The 17,305-nt window shown below is 38.8% G+C and overlaps 1 pseudogene; it reads right to left on the minus strand.

Annotated features, from left to right (window-relative positions):
• LOC135708500 (uncharacterized) overlaps positions 1–17,305 on the minus strand; it is a 29,086-nt pseudogene continuing 11,781 nt past the window's right edge.

Consider the following 17,305-nt stretch of genomic DNA (forward strand, 5'->3'; position numbering starts at 1 on the left):
TCAATTTGATTCTACGATGTCGTAATCAAACTGTCGAGCCAGATCGAGCCGAGTTCTATAGATTGAGAATGTTTTATAGGGGTGAGATAGCTTGTGTGGATGGCTATCGGGCGCAGACGGCAGACGTGTGAAAATCGATTGTAATACCTATGTTACACTAGTTGCGCTAGGTGGAATCTCCAACACCAAACGTCAGATCGGTATGAAATTTTTTTCTGCAGGCAAATATGGATGAGGTCTTTCTACTGCTGCAGATTTCACGTTGCGATGTATTGTTGATTTTTAAAAAAATCGTTGTTTTTGAAGATAAACCTAGAAGTAAACGAACCTACAAATCTTCTCTAGAAAAGTAATGCATCATTATGGTTGCACTAGCCGAAGCCGTTAGTGATAAAAAAAGACGGCAAAAGGATGATGCAAATATAATCTACACGGTAACTGTAATGTACCCATTAATGGGTACAATTTCACCCATTTTGAAGTAAAGTAGGTTAACCCATTTAATGGGTAAAAAAGGGTACCATAAATAAGTAACTGTTACCCATTAGTGGGTAAACACTACTCATTATTGGGTAGTTTTTACCCATTTAATTGGTTAACTTACCTTACATCTAAATTTGTGCTTGTACTTATTAATGGGTACTAAAAAGCTAGAGTGCAGGGTCTGAGTTCTAGAATAAATGTAAATAAATTGATGTTTTAAATCGATCAGCTATTATGTTTACTTGAGTTGTTTTGGCTTGGTTGTTAGCAACCCCCTGCAATGCAATACAGTTATTGAAACTGCCGAAAACATCAGCAGCGCTGATGATTAATAGCATATTTATTTAAGCTCCAGCCATTTAACATTAAATGCGGCAAGTTGGCAACAAATGTAATGCTTTCAAAACCATTCTTACTTTCCCGCAATGGACAATTAAAAAGTGATTTAGTTGTTTTCGAATTGACGAGCACAATTTGCGTGAATTATGCTTTCCTTATAACGTTATCTAGAAAACTCTATCTATTTTTTCAACGCCGATTTGTACCAAGCTTAATCATAGAGGAAAAGGAGGAGCTGTTAAATTCGCACCAAAGCACCAGAGAAATTTGCCTTCACTCGAGCTATTCGCAGATGACAGCGAGGGGGGCGACACATCTAAATCTCAATTCTAGATGCTCAAAAAATCTCACACTAGCGAATCAATCTTCGAAAAATCATCTTTCATTTCTCGCATCTACTTGCATCGTGCTTCATCTTTTTGCAGGAAATCTTCAAAATCGACATAAATCTTCCTTCTATCTACTCAGCGTGCGTGCAGCTAGCCACAGCAAAACACAATCTTTTCTGCATCGTAGATAGAGTCGCCCCCCTCGGATGACAGGCGTTGCCTGGGGGTTGGTAGTTAATATTGATCTTTTAATTTTGTCGAACCTCTTAACGGAATCCCTTTATGAAGGGCTTTTTGAGTGTATTTATTAATTTCCTTTTAATTCCGTTATAATTACTTACCTTTTCGAGTAATTTAAAAAAGTGACATAACTTATTTTGTATGTGCTTGTTTTGATAAAAAAGCGCTAAACGTAAACTCTTCCGAGGGGGCAGCTTAAGCACAAAAATATCATGTATGGGGGGTATTTATTAGATTAAAAGGTCCGTGAATGAGTACTCTAAAAAAGAAAATTATTTCTTTCGACTATTTCATCTTAGTATTCTTCTTTTCAATAGTGCTGAGATGAGTGACAATAACTTACTTTTTTCATACCGTGTACAAGCTCGACTGTCAAAATCAAAACAAATGGTGTACACGGAGAAAAAATATCACCCAACATTTTAGTTCTTTTAGGCTCTGAACCATTTGGTGGATTTTTTTTAACTTTTGGTTAAAATTTGACAGTTGGAAAGTTATTGATTAACCCTACTATCCGAGCGTGGTTATTTCTGACAGACGATAAGTTAAATTTTGACAACCTTGGCTCGAAAACCGGTAGATCGACAGCACGGGGATTTTCCAACGTAGAAAATATCTTTCGAAATGTCACTTTTAACCACGAGTTAAATTTGACTCGGCAAATGGTTCACAGCCTTACTAAATTTTGAGTTAAGTCTCTCACTTGCACTCGTTTATTGTTGTCAAAAAATAAACGATAGATTCTACCCAACGATATAGTTCAGCCCAATAAGTATCTTTTGAGTAAATTTAATATTCTCAAATTTACGTGAATTTTTCTTTATTTTGGGTAGAATATACTTAATAGTAAGTATTTTTTGCTTGTGTTAAATGTATTCAACTAGCGACGCCGGTGGTGTAGTGGTAAGCGTGATTACCTCTCACCCCAGCAGGCCTGGGTTCAATCCCAGTCTGCGCCGCCGGGATGTTCTGAGGTATAACATCTCTGATCATGCCGTTGGTCGCCGAACATCTGAAGTAAAGCCGTTGGTCCCCGGTTCATGACTTGATGGGTCGATAGGTAGGGTCCAGGTGTGGGAGCTGTGGTGTCGGTAGCATTGGTGCTCAGCACGGAAAACAAGATCGACGGAAAACAAATCAAGGAAAAAAATGTATTTAACTATCAAATAAGAATACTAAGATAAAACAGTCGGAAGAAACACATTTCTATTTTAGAGTACTCTTTCACGGTCCCTTTCATCCAATGAATACCCCCGTATACAAGGTAATTTTGTGGTTTTTCTGCTCCCTCGGTAGAGTTGAAGTTTTGCGCATTTTTTATCAAAACAATCGTACCAAAATTAGTGATGTCCCATTTTTTGATTACTCGATTAACAACTAATCGACTAATTTATGTTCGGTGTGATTTCATTTTTCCGCCAATGAGAGTGCAGTACACGTTTGAAACGGTGGGTGATGATTCTCTGGAAAAGTAAATGCTTTTATCGACATGATATAACCGATTCCAAATATTTTACTTTTCGGTTCGTTAATCGATTAATCGATTATTCAAATGAAAATCGGACATCCCTAGATGAATGTGAAACGTCATTTCAAATATAAGGGCCGTTCCTAAATAATGAGCCAATCTAAAAGGGACCTGGCTTATCACAAATTACGTCCCCATGGTAACTGAAAAAAAAAACCGAGTGCTGACCGGTTGCTACTATGTGCGATTTGCTCAAATTTGGGTTATTGGGCTGAACCTGGGAATTGAGGGAAACGTACTTAATTTGGGTAATATTTCATCTCCGTGTACACTAAACGAGTTCTGCACCGTTATTCGGACTTAGTATAATTGGATTCTTTGTGGGTATATTATTGCCCGTAAAAAATCCAGTAAAATTACAATGATATTCGATATAAATCCGATCGATTTTGTTCATTATCATTATCACTTCCAACATAGTTGACCCATTTTTGGTTAGGCTCAGTTTTGACCGATCTGGGTGGATTCTACCCAAATTTAAGAAGTTTTGAAATAGCGTGTAGTGTCGAACAGTGAAGTTATTATTTTGCATTAAATGTTGATTTAAAAATCGCTCATCTTTTTTAGATGATGTATAAAAATTGATAAATTTTTCTAAATAAAGAATAAAATTTTGAAGTTGATTGATTAACCATTACAATGATTAAATTTTGATCATTCTTTGTTTAGTAATATTTTTGAATTTACATCATCAAAATCCATTCACTGGCATACATAAAGAGGCTGACGCACTATGACACCTTAATATGCTCCAAATTAATTTCTCTCTCTTGGAGATGACTTCTTGTTTGCAACATGAGCAGTTCTTTGTCATATGCTGTCATTGAAAAATCTAACTGAAATACTCGAAAGTCATTTCTCTCTCATCTTCGAGTTGACCCTTTCTTGATAACATGAGCAGCTGATTATTGAACTTTTCTATTTTATATTTTGAATAGATCTATCTAATAATATTAGCAGTTTATAGTGGTCTTGATCATCTCGTTTTGACCCATTCATATACACAGTTCCACAATATAAAGTGTATTTATTTTGCACTTCACAACACTACGTGTCTTCGATAAACTTGAAATCTCTTTGTCGTACCTCCACAAATCCCCTCAATCGAAATCGATTTTTTGTCTTTCGTCCCTCTGAGCTTTAGTACTCAAATACTGTTTTAATTGATTGACATATTTAGATGCTTATTTTGACATTGGGTTAACATAACATAACATAACGATGAAACAATGGGCCGAACATATGTAATTCTTTGCATAGTTTAATAAAGAAGGAAACACATCCATACATGAATGTTTCTTTAAGAAATTTGAGGTAATAACAACCGGTGAAAACTAACGATTTTAAATTGGCTCACTACTTGACTAGCCTATTGGTTCCAAGCAAATGGATTAACCTACTCCATTATAGTCAAAATTCTAGTACTACACGGTAACTCCAAAATACCCAATAATGACTACAAAGTAAGCATTTTCGAGAGAAACTGGGACTACCCATTAAATGAGTAAAATTTTACCGATTTATGAGTAATTACAACTACAAAACAAGTAGTAAGTATTCATTTTTGAGTAACAAATACTCATAAATGGGTAATATTTTTACTCATTTAATGGGTAGTCCCAGTCTCCCTCGAAAATGCTTACTTTGTAGTCATAATTGGGTATTTGCGGTTACCGTGTAAACTATGTTTGTTTTGATTCGCTTGACAGATTAAATGAGAGGTTCAAGGATTCTCCTATGTTTCGAGGGGTGCATCGATTAGCTTGGGACCGAAGAGAGTACCAGAGCTGAGCCAAAAAGTTGAGCACGTTTCATCGGGATCTTCTGGTCTTAGATTTTCCACTGTGGTAATATTACACAACATGCGAAACAATGTGCTGTTGCTTGGATGTAATATTCAACAAATTTTTATCTGTTTTCGTCATATTAGTATGTGGTATGTCTCTCCAGCGGGATACCGGCCCCCTTATCATTTTCAAGAGCTGACATATACAAAATTGCACTGAAAAAGAACTGGCATCACTGATAATACTGAAATATGGTGGCTTGCTTAGCGCTTCAGTGGCGCCACCATGAAAAATTCGAGCACATTCCCGACTGAAACCTTATTTGCGAAGAATGTGATTGTGAGTGTTATGCTTGTGTTTGTGATTCCCTGTAGCGTCCTTTTTCATGTTACACTTCGGAAAATCACTCTCAAATCTCATTCATTGAGTCTCCCTGCGAGAATAAACTCGCATGCGAATGTAGCAAGCATAATTCATGCTTGAGATTCTCATGCATATTCACGCACTCACACTCACAACGCCAAAAAATCATTCCAGCTTTAAACTCATAAGAACCACTCAAACGTCAATTGATAGCATGCTTATGCATGTTAAATTAGTTTTCCAACCCCTGCTGCACAAATAGGAGCAATAACAATTAATAGCGCCAACATATAAAGCAATGAATTTTCGAACCTGAAAACAATGTGCAGACTTCTTCAGTGTTATACTAATACTCGTAATACTCTTCAGTGTCTTTTACTAATACTCAGTGTATTGTACTAATAGTCGAGTTTTAGCACAATAAACTGAACAAGTATGCGCATTGCAGACGAAATACGCGTATCTGTCAAGGATAAGCAATGAAGGGCATTAAATGGAAATGACTTATCCTTCTCTCTTACTGTATGCGCTTTAAATTGACAATCCATAAATTAATTTAAATGTTCGAAAATCCCTCTGTTGACCGATTTTCCACTAGATGTTTTTCAAAGTTAATTCCTTGTCTTTCAGAAATAAGTAAGCTGAAATAGCAGGGTTGTTTAAAAATCATCCATCTGTGAAAATTAAGTGAAAATTCACTTAATGGGACACAGCCCTAGTTTTTTAAAAATCCAAGCAATGTTTACGCACCTCAGGAATGTGTTTTTGCCAAGTGCCACTTTAGTCACCTGCATAGTACGGTGCTGATGAGCGGTAGAAAAATATTCGACTTAAAAAAAGTGGCAGTTAGCTACCATATGACACCTTCATTTTGTTCTAATTTTTAATTTTGTGTATATTTCAACACTTTTTGATCAGAAATGGCATGATATATTGAGAATTGACGCATGCACAGTTTAAGAATCTTTCATTGTTAAAAAATACATAAATACATAAAAACACAACGTTCTTCGGCGACACTGTCGTGGTGAGTAACATTCGTATGACATTATTTTGGTACTATACTTTGATAGCTGGGTGTTGCGAGTGTCGTAAGAAAAATCATCCGGTTATTATGGACAATGCGTCGATTACTGTAACAGCTTACAACACTGGGCAGGACAGCAAATCTGAGTAGCTACGCAGCGAAGGAGCGATTTTCAAAGCTGTAAAGAACATTTCATCGTTTTAATGGAACGTTTACATAGCTGCCGTTCAAATCTCAGCACAAGTCACGAATTACCTTAAATGTGTTAAAGTGTCTGTCAGATGGCATGAAAAAGTTTTCGCAACGATTAGATTTGTCAAACTGCACGGCTGCAATGATGTGCACAAACTTTTGATTTTATTATTGCCCTATTTGAGAACCTCTGCCCTAGACAAAGAAACGATGACACGAGACACGAACTTACTGTACGGTGTGCTGCAAGATAGTGTGTTTCCTTCGCATTTACTCCGTGTATTTACAATCAATCCATTCAGTAATTGAAATCGTACAACCGTCTGGGTACAAACTCTTCCATTACCCGGTGATCGTCCAAACTTTCGAAATTTTAAATGGGAAACTCCACACCGACACCGGTGTGGTAGCACCATGCAGTCTATAAATAAGCTCACACTCCATTAGAACAGCGGAGTCTATCCGTCTTCCAAGATCGGACGACGACGACGACGACGACTACGACTACGACGGTTGCGGATCGGATAACACACCATCGATCGATTCCCTACACCCAGGGCGGCGGTGGTGGCCCACGAGCTGGGTCGAGGGAGGAAAGTACATTTAATGCGTCCGGAAATTGCCTTAATATCTTAAAAATATACTTTCACTTTCTTTCCCATTTTCCGCGGCCATGAGGTGGACGCTAATGCTTCTACAGCATGCACATTATCGTTGCTCGATGGGCCAAATCTAAACAATCGGCAAATGGTTGTTTCCAGGTTGTGATCCAGTTTTTTTTTGGGAGGAAATTTCTTGAAGGAGGGAAATCATGATTTACTATTCTGGCCTCGGCGGCGCACCGGAAGTACCCGGAATTTTCGGTCACTTCCACTGGCCTGGGTCTCCTGCAGCACCGTTTGGGCGGGTACTTTTTTTATGATTGATTTACTTCAAATTAGAAAACGGTATCGGTGGAAAAACAGAAACCGGGAAGTGGAGTAGATCAAGAGCAATTTCATTCGAAAAGCATTTGTTATTCTTTGCTTACAGAGTGATGTTATCTTTTTTTTTATTAAAGCAATGGATCGAAACAGCGCTGAAGGAAGTCCATTTAGGTGCGTTTGCCGTTGGGTGCGTTTTCCAAGATGGAGAAAAGCTTTTTGTTGGTATTCTGACCAGATGGACGCATGATGATGAAATGCGTACGCTTCCAGTTGGTGTGCGATCATGGAGGATGGCGGTTTGTCACCGGAAATTACATGGCATTAGTGTTAATTGGGAGATGATTGACGGATTTATCGATGGCCTGCTGGGTATGTGGCGTTGTTGGAACTGCGTGGGTTGCATTTTGAGGTGCTAGGTGGGTGATGAATGATGTGGCGCCTCCTTCTTTGGTAGGTGGGCCTAGTTTGCCACAAACTTAAGATGACTACTAGTTAGGGGTCATTCATAAACGACGCAGCCCATAGTTGAGATGTTTTAGACCAATACCAGTGCATCAGGCACGACTTCCATTACAAATTGGCACAGAGCAGCTAATAGTGTTTGTTAGCTGATTTTAAACAAAAACGCTCATGGTGAACATCTTTGTAAAGGCAGCCATTTTCCAAATATTTCGAAAATAATTTCTTACAATAAGCCTATGCCATATATATTCGTCGTGTTGCTTAACATTTTCAACATGGTTTTAATCCTGATGAATTATTTTTTTTTAAATTATAGTCACTTTAACACTTTTGGGGGTGTTGCCCCCCTTGCCTGTATAGGACTATATAAGACTCGATTTACAAAATGGCAATTGTGGTCATTAGCAACGTTTCTGAAAATTTTCAGCCAAATAAAAAAATACGAAAAGTAATGGATTTGCGCATTCATCTGGAATCGCTCAGCAGAGAAATTAGTACCTGACCGGGAACGTGATGTGTTTCCTACCTGTAGCTTAGAACTCAAAAATTGGATTTGTGAACATTTCAATTTCTTAGAATCTTCCTTCTGAGGACAGTCGTCCTTTGCGTGAGAGAAATCACCACAATTCATGCATTTAGTTGATATACCTGGGTACTGCGGATTCACTCAATGTGTTTGTCAACTGGGAGCCAGCGTGAACTGTCAAACAAGAGCCAAACATTCAGAATCCACAAACGTAGTTACTCTTCTTATCCATTGCAAAATATTGTTATCTCATAGAAATCACCCATTCTTTTTCGTAACATATTTTTAATTGTAAACTCAACAGTAGAAACCAGCAGACTACGCGACGGGAACAGTTTGTATGACTCAGCTCATAATAAAACATACATTGGTGAAACAGGTACGTAAACAAACTTTATTAGAGTCATGGGGTTCTCAAGCACTTCTGGCTCAGAGTTTTTGGTGGGAATCAACTGAGAAATAGCAAAACCAATTTTAAACTTGGGAAAATGTTCAAGCAATTTCCTACTGGCTTGCAAAATGAAATCGATTGACTCCACTTGTTGTAACTTTAGATATCAGTAACACTTCCTTGAGCAAAAAGCAAATAGATCCGCACGGCAAGAGAGCACGATGCGGACGGAAGTTCCCCTAGTTAGTTTGGGTGGGTGTGTTGTCATTCGTAATAGCGAATTTGTTTATTATCGGGGTGAAACGGAACTTTTTGCCAGGGCGAACCTCAACCTGAGGTAGGTTTTAAAAACAGACGATCGAACTGACGTTTGTCGAAAAACAAGCAGAGCCGATCTTGATACCCGATCCAGGTTGGAACTGAATAATAAACAAAATCGACGATCCATGTTAGGCCAATCTACAAACTTTGAAATTATCGTCGACTTCGGTCATTTTTACCGAACTCTAGACAACTGAACGTTTCAGTAAAATTTGGGCCATTCAATTCAATTGTTTTAAAGCTACTTTTGAGCGAAATCTCCACTAAAGCACGGCCCACTTCGTAATGGAACAACATCATTTGGGTCTATTTCGGATTTGAATTAACTGATTTGAAAACGGTTTTCACTCAAGTGCATACTATTCCTTACATTTTAGGAAAAAAAAAATACGATACGAATTATTCGTCGTGGTTTCGAAGCAATTCTCGAACTTTTCCCTTAATACGACCCTTACAAGTGGCGCACAACTGTCTCGTACATTGTTTTGGCGATTTTATCCCACCAATTTGTCATCTGAGCTGCCGTTTTGATGACTGTACATTTTACCTTCAGTTTTCTCTTCATAGTTCTTCAGTTTTCAAGGGGACTGAATTGGGGACAATTGATTGAATTGAAGGTTTTCGGAACAAACTGGACTCCGTTGCCATTGTACCATTGTACCATTGTTGTACTTCCAGGTTTTAGTGACAACTCGCAAGATCCAGCCAAAATGTCACCGGATCATCATGTGAATCATGAAGGGCAGAATTCGCATTTTGAGACATTCGGTTTTGTAAACCTCCGAGTTCACCATTTTCTCAGTGACGAAAACCTTTGTCTTCTGACCGCAGTTGAAAATTCCCTGCGAGATCATGTATTTGCGTACGAATTTATCCAAAAAACCAAATTTGAATCTGCCAGGGACACCTTCTCGAGCCTTCATCTTGTAAAATTTTGATCCTGGAAGCTGTCCGAAGTCAGCCTTTATGTAGGTTTCAGGGACTTGGTCAGCAGGTTGTCATACAGCTTTCGAATAAGGGTTCTAGCTACGGTATTCTGCTTGAGTGATCGATTTAGTGGCCTACTGGCGCGGTATGCCTGTAAGCCTTCGCGGTAGAGAATTCGCTGCACTGTACTCTGGGTGGCATTATACTTTTTACTCAAATCGCGTTCGGACATACCTGGGTTGCTTCTGATGGACCTAACGACCTTTCCATGGAGCTGATAGTTGGCAGTTCCACTCCGGCGTTTACTTTGAGGCTTCCGATTTGTCGTCAAGGTTTCCCTATACGTTTTGAGCACGCGCCATACGGTGTTTCTAAGAAAATTCAACACTTTTAGCCAACTTGGACGCGGACCACGATAGATTTTCCAGGTGACTGTGTATGATTTTTTTCTACGCTCCTTTTGCATAGTGACTGTCTCCAAAACAAGAGCATTGTATGAATTGAAAAAATACATTGTTATTGTTTTAGTTGTTGTCAACAAATAGATGTCAAAAACTTTAAAAAACGTCCACTAGGAGCCATGAAATAAGCAAAAGAGTTTGTTCCATCACTAAGTGGGCCATGGTTTACAATTACAAGATTTGATCATTTGAACAAAGTTGAACGAGTTTTGAGATTATTGTTGTGTAAAATAGGCTTTTAAATGAAGGTCAAACTTTTACGCTGCAGCCCGGACATAACCTCTAAAAGTTGTATTTTTAATTCTGTTATTTTATTCTTTTCTGGGTTACTCACACATTGAATAACGTTTTCTCAAAATTTCGTCATTATTGGATAAGATTTCGATTTTTTACAACACTTGATGATTTGTATGTTCAAGAACCAACAATTAAAGGTTCACTTAAAATACCTGTTCACATTCAATTTTAACCCAATTTGATCACAACAAGTTTCATTTTGAAGAGGAGTAAAAACTATTATTTCCATGCAAATAAACTTGTCTAGGTTGCTTAAAACGATGAAAAAAACATTTCATGACATATATTTAGTGGTATGAAAAACCGAGTGTACCCCATTAGGCATAAATACGTTAGGCATACGGACGTTAGGCATACGGACGTTAGGCATACGGACGTTAGGCATACGGACGTTAGGCATACGGACGTTAGGCATACGGACGTTAGGCATACGGACGTTAGGCATACGGACGTTAGGCATACGGACGTTAGGCATACGGACGTTAGGCATACGGACGTTAGGCATACGGACGTTAGGCATACGGACGTTAGGCATAATGGACGTTAGGCATAAAGTCATTAGGCATAATGGACGTTAGACATAATATACGTTAGGCATAATGGACGTTAGGCATAAAATACCTTGCTGCTGTGCAACTCTAGAAACCTGCTTAACCTTTAAACCTGTAAACAATGCTTAAATTAGGCTTAGCGTTGAATAAAAAATGATACAAGTTAAACAAACATAGTTTATTTAATAAGCACAGTTTTATTTATCATATCATAAGTGACGTATCTACATTAGGGTGTTTCATTTTGAAAAAAGTGATGAATTTTTGATAGGCCACCCTCCAGTTCGATTCATAGCCCCAAAATATGAACCTGTGCAAAAAATGGTAAAGATTGATGAAGGTTTAGAGGTCGCGCCAATGATTTGGATTTTGTATGGAGATTTTGGTGAATTAGTATGGGAAATTATTGATTTTCGTTTACATTGCTCTAACTTTGGTTGTAGTTGTCCAAACGTTGAAAAAAAAAAATATGTGGTTGTCATGACAATGATCAACAAGCCTGTTGTTGTTGCGATGAAATTGGCGTTGTTGCCTTGTACATATTCATCTGTCAATTTACCCTATTTTGACATTTTTTCACATTTTTATAATTCTTGATACGCTGCAAAACTGAGCGTAGCAACTGTAGGCTTTTTGTTTATTGCCATAGCAATAACATAGTAAATTTTTTCGACATTTGGACAAGTAGAAGCAAAGTTATAGCGATATAAGCGATTTTTTAAATTCTTCCATAGTAATTCCCATACAAATTTCAAATCATTGGCGCGACCTCTAAACCTTCATCAATCTTTACCAATTTTTGCACAGGTTCATATTTTGGGGCTATGAATCGAACTGGAGGGTGGCCCATCAGAAATTCATCACTTTTTTCAGAATGAAGCACCCTAATCTACATATTTACTTAGATCCATGATTAGTAGCGATAGTGGTTAAGTAATCTTACAATGAAAACTCAGCTTAGTTTTGAACTATATCTTGAAATCAATCGCATCTAGAAATAAAAAAAATCACACATTTGTTGTAATATATTCTTACACACATATTGCAAAAGTCAAAGAAGAAAAGGTTTTCCTCAAAGAACAGCTCATGAAATAAAGAATGGTGAATTCTGTGATTTTTCATTCAATAACAAAAAAAAAAAAAAACAGCCAAGGTTGAGTAAAATATGATGCCAAAGAACAGCTCATGAAATCAAGAATGGTTAATTCTGTGGTTTTTCATTCAATAACAAAAAAACATACCTGCTGCTTCCAGGATTTCCTGCCATACTTTTCGATACAACGATTCTGATTGTGTTGTCATCAGAATGAAAACTAGCGGAACCGTCTGTTGATGTGAGGGAGCGATACTTCCATGAACAGTGACGAGTTGCCGAAACAAACAAGGAACTGTGGCAAACGTACCATCTGTAACTCAATACTTTGCCTGTCCAAGACGTCGTTCATGAGTTCCAAAAATTAAGGCTCTTTCATTATTGTCACCGAAGTCAGCAAAGACGGTCTCCATTATCATCCTTCTGGAATTCATCCGGTAGATTATGCCTAACGTCAATTATGCCTAACGTCCTTTATGCCTAACGTCCATTATGCCTATCGTACATTATGCCTAACGTCCGTATGCCTAACGACCGTATGCCTAACGTCGTGCACCCTGAAAAACCATTTTTTTTAAATGCTTATTGAACAATACTATGAAATGCTATGTATTCTACACAGCAAAAAAATAATTTTGATATCACGTCAATGTGGATGCACTACAATCATGTCGAAAATATGGTGTAATATTACTTGTTAAAAAGGACAAAATTATCATTAATACAATGCATGAACTGACATTACGCTGCTTTTACTGCATTTGTTTATTTATGTGGTCATAAAAATTACATGAAATTTTCGACATGATTGTAGTGCATCCACTTTGATGTGATATCAAAATTATTTTTTTGCTGTGTATGGGAAATCATCTATACTTTTCGAATTTACGGATACCAGTTTGCCCCTCGTTGCCCTAAGGGACTAAATAAAAATATCTCCGGCTATAATGAAGCTAGGGGAAATGGCTCTAATGTTGGCCCATGGATCTAAGATTGGGCCCATCGCTAATAATTTGCTATTTATCAATTTTATCTAGATGAACGCGGCATTGAGGTGGTACTAATGAATATTTTTGGTCGCTTTTGAAAATTTAGTCGATTGCTGAATTTTTGTATGGGCCCAAATTAGAGGCATTTAGGCTGACATTACATCCATTTCCCCTATATCAATTATTTTAACTCCAAATTAAAGGTGAGGAAATTTGCTTTCGATCAATTGAATACCATTTGTCAGTGAAATTAGTGATATTGGCACAACCCCTTAGCTAAAATCCTATTTTTCTTGGAAACACACGAAAAAAAAATCAGCAAACTATTCATTAACAACTTACTTACTTACCTTACCAATCAGGCAGGCCTTGTTGTCCTCTGCTGCCCGAACAAGTCGTCTCCACTCTACTCGTTCCATGGCCACGCTTCGCCAGCCTCGTTGTCCGCCAAGTCGCCTTCTACTTGGTCGATCCACCTTGCACGCTGCGCGCCTCTTCTTCTTGTTCCTTTTGGGTCGCTTTCGAGTACCATTTTTACTGGATCGTTGTGCGGCGGCAATCTTACAACGTGCCCAGCCCACCGTAGTCGCCCAACTTTTACAATGTGGATGATGGATGGTTCTCTCAGCAGCTGGTGGTTCATTCGCTTCCTCCACGTTCCGTCATCCACCGTAGATGGTACGCAAAAAACACCTAGAGCGCGTTGGTCCTTCACGAGCATAGTCCAGGTCTCGTGGCCGTATAGGACCACCGGTCTAATCAGCGTCTTGTAGATAGTCAGCTTCGTGCGGCGGTGAATTTTATTCGACTGGAGCGTCCTCCGGTGTCCAAAGTAGGCACAATTCCTTGCCATAATGCGTCTTTTTCAAATACATGAACTCATCGACCACCTCGATTTCTTCACCGTCAATCTGAACTCGGGGTAGAAGGCTAACATTGGGCCTTATTACGGGTGTCACTTCACGGTCAATATGAAGTGAAGTAACAACGTTTCACTCACGGTGAAGTGATTCCCATTTGATTTTGCCGGGAATCACATCACCGTGAATGACAACTTGTCCCTTCACATCGTTTTCACCGTGAAGTGACACCCGTAATAAAGGCCCTTGTCTTCGCTAGAACCTCTTCCTCTCATGAATTTCGTCTTCAATGCGTTAATGACAAGTCCAATCCGCATAACTTCAGTCTCAAAGTTCATCGGCGAAGCCAAGAAGCTGCATGGACTTCCTGAAGATCGTGCCGCTCGTGTCTATATATCCCAGCTCTTCTGACCACGCCTTATAACGCGATGTTGAATAGCAGACACGAAAGTCCATCACCTTGCCGTAAATAACCCCCTTCGAGATTCAAAGGGACTCGATCTCCTCCTCAACTTCTTGAAGATCTGTGGCCGGTAGCCTGTCGCCTTCTGCCCGTGCAACCTTCGTTTTCTCCTGCATCACCGTTGAGGTGCTCGTCATGGTACTGCTTCCACCTATCAATCACCTCACACTGGTTCGTGAGAAGGTTACCCTCCAAGTCCTTGTACATATCGGCCTGCGGCCAATGAAGCCACATTTTTCGATTTTTAATCTGCATTTTCATCGCAAAAAATCTTTTTAATCTATATCTGACTGACACAAATCTGTAAACAAATCTGTAAAATTTCTTTATTATGGTCTTAGTGCAGCTTTACGTAAATCTCCATTGAGTTAGTTCATAGTTCAGAAGGACTTTGTTCAAAGTTTAGAATCTTGAAAAATTACTAATGATTGCTTTCTAAAGAATTTGTCTATTTGTGACATCTCGAAATCCTACAATATTTTTAAGTGACGTGTATCTTTTCTACAGATTTAAAATACAAAACATTAAGTTACAGTTGTGAGAGGCGAATCTGTTTCCGGCTGAAGATTTTCTTAAAGAAGTAAGTATCTCAATTTTCTAGAATTTTATTTTTTGTATGTCTGTAATTACGAAAACCTTTATCTGGACATTTGTTTTCTTTTTCAACTCCGTAATGTTTTTTTACTGAAAGTTTAGTCGGATTACATGCAATATTCCAAGGGGAGTTCCACCATAGAGGTAACTCTTAGACCAGAAGGCCCCGAAGATACGTGCTCAAATTTTTGGCTCAGCTCTTGTACTATTTTCGGTCCCAAGCTAATCGATGCACCCCTCGAAACATAAGAAAATCCATGAACCCCTCATTTTATCTGTCAAACTTTCATAGCAAATCAAAACAAACATAGTGTAGTACTAGAATTTTGACTAGAATGGGATACGTTACTCGTTTGCTTGGGACCAATAGGCTAGTCAAGCAGTGAGCCAATTTAAAATCGTTAGCTTCGAATTGATTGCTGGTTCAACTCTGCACACCTAAATTTGTGCCGAGTTATGAGTTGTGCCAAAAGCTGTGGCAAGCCCTCTGCCGAACAAGGACAATTAAAGTATGCTTATCAAAGTGTTTGGCAACCCTGAAAGTTATGACTTTTGTAATTTTGTTTACATTCTCAATTTCTCTGATGGATCATGGCAGACATTCACCTCCATTCTCATTAGAGCGTTAGCGGGTCGGGAGGTGGAAGAGGAACTGCAAACCATCAAACCAATGCGGTGTTGGAGCAACATCGTCGAATCAGTTTTAAATCATCTGATCGACTCATAAGTGCGTGTCCTAAAAGATACAACCCAAGCATATCGTATCGCTGATTATAATGTCTTTCCCTGAAGGACGGTCATTCTTTGAAAATGGGATTCTCAGCCACCGCAGACTTCAACGTAAGCGCTTTATCAGGCGCGTGTAGATCTGTATAGAACTCGAGAAGATTCTGCCCACTCCAGTCAACTACACACAGATGACAAACGTGGGCGATTCGTGATTCAAGAGCATATAGCATTACAGATAAACCTTTCAATATTCTATGGACATCGCTATAAAGTCCTGTGGTTGTCCTATCAAAGTCCACACCAATTAAGACTAATGACTGACAAGAATATCCGAGGAAAAACGCAGGAGAAAATCTGAAAATTTCCGTCCCGAAGATACTCGGCAAGACCGGGAGCCAAATCTGGCCGCCCCCTATGATAAGCATGTTTTCTTCTTTATTGTTCATTATGCATAACAAAATTGTTGATTTACCTCAACTCTCGCAGAAGATGCTCTGATACTTCGTTGTACGCTTCGAGATTGGATACACACGACAGTATCAAATGTTATGTTAAAAAATAAATGTTCTGGAATAAAACCTCCAGTGGAGACAGCATGTGGGCTAGAATGTGAGCACTGGAAAAATTTCACGATATTTCACGAAAAAGTCCTAGTGCGTTTTGGTGAACTTTTCCAATACTGAATATGAAGATTCATCAAGCTATAGATGCTCGATGTTCATCGTTCCACAATTAAATCCGATCTTCGCAGGATGCATGCTACTCTTCTTTTCGTACGAATAACAGCATAGTGTAGGTGTTCTGCCATCCCAATTGTATAGTTGTGATCCATTTGCTTGATAATGATAAAATTGTTGGTGTGGCCATTCGAATTTATCATCAAAGGCAACCATCGGGCATTTTTCAGAATGATTTCATCTCCGATCGAAAACGAATCGTCTCTAGATGACTGCAGTATCGACAAGACGCTCTGGACCAGCCATGATGTACATAGATGAACTCAACTGAAGTGAGGCCCTGATAGAAGCTGGTCCAGATGAAAACACGATCCGCTGTGATTTTTGCTGTGATTCGGAAGAGACGGACTTAGCTTTGCTAGGTTTGAAGAGATTCACGACAATACTTACAGAATTCTTCGAATGATCTCCAACACCGGTGGGTATCCGTTTGTGGTTTACAACTTCTTGATTGAATCCTTATATCACCAGTTTTATGTGTGACATTCTCTCAATAGCTTCATTTGTGAGTAAACAAAGTATTGACCCGAGTAGTAAACCTTGGAAACGATTGGCAAAATGTCAACACTCATCAGTGATGCCGTTTAATATTATATTGTTTGTGTCCTACTTGTCAAAGTGTGCCTTAATGTGCCGAACAGTGTGTCATGCTGTGTTTCGGCACAGTGTGCAGAGTTGATTGCCCCTTGC

Source organism: Ochlerotatus camptorhynchus, unplaced genomic scaffold (assembly GCF_037179485.1).
Source record: "Ochlerotatus camptorhynchus isolate MF236.1 unplaced genomic scaffold, CSIRO-AGI_Acam_v1.1 ptg000330l, whole genome shotgun sequence".
NCBI lineage: Eukaryota > Metazoa > Arthropoda > Insecta > Diptera > Culicidae > Ochlerotatus > Ochlerotatus camptorhynchus.